Below are 6,000 nucleotides of genomic sequence, written 5' to 3' on the forward strand. Positions count from 1 at the left end.
GCAGGACTGATTTACGGGGTGGGCACCTGCTGGATCTTAATCCCCACTTCCCCTGATTTTACATAAGCCAGGATAAAAAGCTGCTAAGACTCAGCTCAAGTCTATCAAAGCTACGGAAGTTGGTGCAATCGGAGATCACACCGAGAAGCATGCTGCTCAAGTCCTTAACTCACACTGCAATTATTTTATATTATTATTTTATACAGTCATCGTACGCCTCTGAGAGCCCTAGCTATCAGCTGTAGGTTCCCCTTCCTCATTCTTTTTGGTGGAAAACTGTGCTGGGTCATTGAAAGTCAGGGTAGAGGTTTTCAGACATGGACTTAGCCATTCTTCAGTACACAAAATAAACCTCTCTCCCTGCCTTGCACTCTCCATGGTCAGCCTCTCTCATCGATTAAAAAAAAAAAAAAAAAAAATCTACTAACAACCAAGGCTGGGATGTTCCCACTGCTCCTCTCAGATGCCGACGACAGATAAACCTAGGCACTAAATAGAGAAAGTTGATCCTGATGTTTACCACATAATAAGCAACGATCTTTATCTCGCAATAAATTCCCTCCAAGGGCTGGGCAGGAATCATTTCAGCTGTTCCTCTAACGTGCACGAGCTCTGGGTGAGCTCAGAGAGCTGACCAGGAATCACACATCTGCTCAGAGGTCTGAGACCACAGTGTAGGCAAGAAGTTTGGGGTTTAACCCATCACCTGGGATCTCACGTTGACCCTTTCTTGGCACCTCGGTTGCCTTACACACAAAACCACTGCAAGACTCTCGCCTACGGTGATACTGTGAGAAACACCAGCTTTGCAGGACACTCATTAAGCATGGGGGGAAAAAATAATCTATATCATTCAGATTTTAAAGAACAAGAAGCTTTTTCATGGCTGCAGCAGGTACAGGTCTGGTTTTTGGGTGGCAGTACACAACACACCCCAAATGAGGTGCTCCAGCTACCAACGGTCCTGAGGTTTCTGCTTTTACCTTAAGCCACAGGAAGAAAGCAAAAGGCAATTTAAAATAGCTGGGTAAGGATATGACAACATGACCTTCCAGCAACAGGAAACAAGGCTGTTCTTCCTTTGCCCACTTGTTTGGCAGATACCGTGTGCGGTTTTGGCTGTTTACTTGCCCTTACACACGCTGATAACAGGAACACTCGGCTCTTTTTTTGGTGCTTGTTTTCCTCCCTGGAACACATCCCATAGCCAGGTCTCTCGGATCAGCCACATTTGCAATGCAGAGCATTATTAGGCTGAAATTCAGCAAAGCCTGAATTAAAAAGTTTATCTTCCAGGGAGATGGAAGTCTCCACAGCAGGAGGGGAGCTTTTTATTAAAAAAAAAAAAAATCTTTAAAGGTAGCATAACTATTTTCATTGAAGTCAATGGGAATTTATCAGCTACGCTAATGAAAAAAAATTAAAACAGATGTTTAAAAAACCAGAAATTTTAGCTTTAGCTAAGAGATCCTTGTGGAAAAGCTTTCAAGCCTGCAGTAACCACAAAGGAGATGGGAGGTCTTGCTCATGGCCACGGACAATTTCAGAAGTAATTCATGGGTCAAAGTCTCCATTTCCAAAGCAAGACAGACTTTGCCTCCCAAGTCACCACTGAGCTTTGCAAAACTTTCCCCTACAGATATTTCTCACGTGGGCAAGATAGGGCAAGGATTGCACCCTGGCTTGGGAGAGGCAAAGGGTGTCTTTACAACACCCCAGTGACTAATATAACGCCAATAAATTGATTTCCAACCCCTCTAGCCTTCAGTCAAGCAGGCCAGGGGAGCTATGGCCAAGCTGGCTGAGATAAGGTTGGTCAGAGGGACGGGGTGTCCAGGACCAGACTCTCCCAGCCTCAACCTGCTGCTGGGACCCAAGTCTGCGTGCAACAAGGAAGAGCAAAGGCATTTGCTAAAGATATCTGAGAGCTGGGAGCACGTCTATGCCGATACACCTTAGTGCAAGAGAAGAAAGCTGGGCTGGCAGATGTGAAACATGAAGTCTTGTATTCATCCACCCAAGAGGAGCAGCACGAGAAACAACAACGTCCATTTCCTCGCCGTGCCCTCCCCGCAAGCCTCAACAACAGCAGCTCAGGTGGTTCAAGAGTTCATTCCGCACTGAACCTCTGCCCACGCTGGCAATGGCGCTGGGTTCAGAGCTGAAGCACCCGGGGCCGGCCTGCCGGTGCTACAGGCGGTGACCAAAAGCAATCCCTTGGCCAAGTGGGCTGCAAACACCACCACGGTCCACAGGACAACTCCCCTCGAATGGCAACAAGAACTTAACAACAACCCTCTTGAGACCTCGTTGGCATCCCTGAACTCAAAATCCTCCTGCACCCTACGTGTGTTCTCAGGCATACCCAAAATGTCTAATTTTACAGGCTTGAAACACAGCACTTGCACATGAAATGAGATACAGACTGAAGGATCCAAGTGCTCACTTGCTACGTGTGGCAGAAACTACAGGGAAAACTGCCAGTTTGGGGCAGGACACTGGATTAAGTTGTACGCATTGCTACAAGTGACCTATCACTGGATCTGGGGACAGGAAATACTGAAGACAGCTAAAAATCTACAGACCAATCTTCAGATCTGATTGCAGAACTAGGTATGAAGGTCAAGGCAGGGAGATAAGTAGATGAACTACCCGTTACCCGCAATTAACCTACAGCTCATCTGCTCATCTGTGGAAGCCGACCGCTTGCACACAAAACCCATCCTGATCCCAGGATAACACACACGAGCTCAAACCCAAAAGCATGGGCACAGAAGCTGGACTGGGAGCTGACAACTCGTTAACCCACAGCAACACCATCATGTTAGACAGCATCCATACCCCAATTCTTGAAGCACATTCAATTACTACATCCCTGGAGCGGGATAAATAGGATTGACAAAATAGTAGACCTTTGTGCCACCACATACACATCCTCTGCTCTTACTAGAGGTACCTCAACTCCATCAGCATGTGAACAAATAGGACAAACACCAGCAGGCTCTTGGTAATCAGCCCCAAGGAACCCACCACAGCGAGCGCAGCTGACCGAGTCCTTCAGCAGCTTACTCTGCCTTAAGAATTTACTTCACCCAGTTCTCAAGCCAGCTATAATTAAACTCAGGCACACAGCTACTAGACAATAACCGAAGGAGACACAATAGGAATCACAAAGCCATCAGCCCAAGACACTTTCCACTTCTCTCCCTGGCCTTTCTGCAGACGCTTTGCCCGATTGACTCGCACCAAAAACCAGGACACATGGTGAGAGCGTATCTTCACACAGCATTTGCCATTTCATAGTAAACCAGCAGCACGAGGCAAACATAAGCTTGTTATTAGCGAAGAGCAGAATCTGGGCCATCTGATGTTTTAAACTTACTTATTAATTCAGCTGCGGCTGGTAAAAGCACAATTCGAAAAAGACGTGTGAATTCAAATAACCAGTTCCCTGTCTAATCCACTTGCACTGCTTTCTACTGCAGTGCAGTTAATTAAATGGTTCTCTTTGTAAATCCACTTTCCCCAGAAGTCTCATTAGCCAAATTAATATGATGCATATAGAGCACTTAACCCTTCAAAGAGACCAGTTTTAACAAAAGCCTGGCTTTACCTGGCAGCTGAAGCATCCCTCCAACCAATTCAGAAGGCAGAGGGGCAGACCCAGCACACAAAAAACAGCTCACTATTACAAAGCAACCATAGAATCATCCCACGATACCTCCAAGCCTCTAGAATAAATATGTAATGTAAAGGAGACAGGGAACGATCTCCTGGTTAAATACACAGTGAAATCTGAGTCAGAGAGGCAGACCTCTTCTGGAACAGCCACCAACGGCCCCGTTTGCCATAACACAACAAGTCAAAGCATACCCAAAAAGTGGGAGAGTGCCCAACCCTTGAAACACATGCCCGGTTACCCAACCAGCTAGCCAGCTCGTGAAAAACACCTCCTTTATTTGGGTTACGCTAACAGATTACTCGTCTCCTGTTGGCATCAACCACCCAGCCAAGTTAAAGAGGTTGAGGCATGCCTCCCTCCCTTTATTACTACCAGCCCCAAACCTTTTGTACAACCCTCCCTTTATTACTACCAGCCCCAAACCTTTTGTACAACCAAACGATACCAGATTCAGAGGTCGTATCTCAACAGAACATGAAATACATTGCAAAAATATGAATTTTAACTACAAACACCAACTTCTAGAAGAAAAGGCATCTCACGAGTCTCCCCTCCCTGCTTCCCTCCCCTTGTTACCAGCAATATCTACAATTGCTCCCATTTACAATGAACAGCTTAACTTAAATGCTTACACCAGCATCCCATAAACACACAGATAGCTTTGCCTAATCATTAGCTTGGCTTTCCATATCAATATATACATTATAAATAGTATTCTAGGTTAAAGCAGTGTTAATTCAAGCAGTTCATGAAGTCAAAATAACAGCTCTAGCTTGCCAAGCTGAAAACCTGTACTTTTACCCACGCAGCTTCTTGCCCCAGGTAGGCAGAGAAACGTCACATTCATTAACAGGAGCCCCCAAAGCAAACACAGAAGCTACATCGAAGAGTTTTCTCCTTTGCTCCCATCCCCAGAGTGGACAGGAGCAGCACGTTGTCCAAAGCAAACACGTTAGTAAAAGTTAGTAGACTGAAGAATCAAGGAAAAAAAAAAAGGCAAACAACAAAACCATCTTCTTTTACATTACAATTCAGTTCAACCTCTTAAACCCCCTTACCTGTTTTAGGGATTTACACAGCTCTTTGCCCCAGGAACAGACACCTTGCAGAGCAAAATCATGGCATCCTTTCGTTGAAAGGCACCTGCAGCCTAGCAATGATCCTGCATGGCTGCAGGACAGCACTAGGTTCGTTATCCACAGGAGGTTAAAGTATGTCAAGGCAATCAGGGCAAGCTTGCATTTCAAGGTGTCTTCATCTGCATGTCACATTAATTCTAACAGACCGGCAAGCATAACACGAGAGGTTTCTGAAGCCAACGATGCAGCAGTGTTAGCTTCCTCTTGATGTCTGCGGTTGTCAAATGTGCCCCGAAGTCTCCTGCAGCAAACATGGAGTTGTACTCCTGCACTGAACAGCCTTCCACAGCTCAGGAGCCCCCAGTACAGGAGAATGCAGCAACTACAGCACACAACATTTTCAGGCCGCCTCCATTTTTTTCCTCTCACAATCTGTACTACACAGTGAGGCGACTGCAAGCAAACATGCAGTCGTACCTGGGACGCGATCAGGGTGCATGCACATCCGAGGCGTGTGGAACCATTTGCTTCAAAACCGGTCAAAATAAGGCACTGAGACACCAACGCAAAGGTTTTAAATTACCGACTCTAGCTCTCAGGAACTCTTCATCCATTCAGCACTAAACCCATCACTGCATAACTGCTGAAAAGCCCCTGGAGATGGAGGAGCGCCTCGCGTATGGCAGGAAAGGCTTTATTAACATCATTTAAACACTTTTAAGGACTCATTTCTCTTTTTCTTTTGGTAATTTGGTGCAAAGGTTTACGTGCAAGATTCAAAGCAATTTCAAACTTTTTCTTCAAAATTAAAAAAAAAAAAATCAAAACTAAAGCCAAACGTGTTGGGTGAACAAAATAAATCAGAAACTTAAAATTCAGGAACTCCAGCTCTTCAAACCAGCGAAGCCCCAGACTTGTACACCGTTCTGAGACTCAGGGTGGTGCTTCCCTGCTTCTTGCATGCCAGCATCAGCACCGCTTCCTCGTCAAGGTGAGGAGTAAAGCAGCAAGTGACCCCCTTTTTCACTGCAAACAAAGGGGGTGCCACAGCAAGACAATCAACTAGATTTCTTCAGATTTGGTACAACAGGCTGGTCAACGCGAAAGTGTCGGTTCTCCCTGCTTCTTGCTCAAGACCCACAACTATCAGATCAAACATTGAGCAGCAGCAGCAACCCCTCCGCTGCAAACAAAGGGGTCAAACGTTTGTCGTCAATTCACTTCCAGGCAGAAAAACCA

This window comes from Haliaeetus albicilla, chromosome 26, assembly GCF_947461875.1.
Source record: "Haliaeetus albicilla chromosome 26, bHalAlb1.1, whole genome shotgun sequence".
Classification (NCBI taxonomy): Eukaryota; Metazoa; Chordata; class Aves; order Accipitriformes; family Accipitridae; genus Haliaeetus; species Haliaeetus albicilla.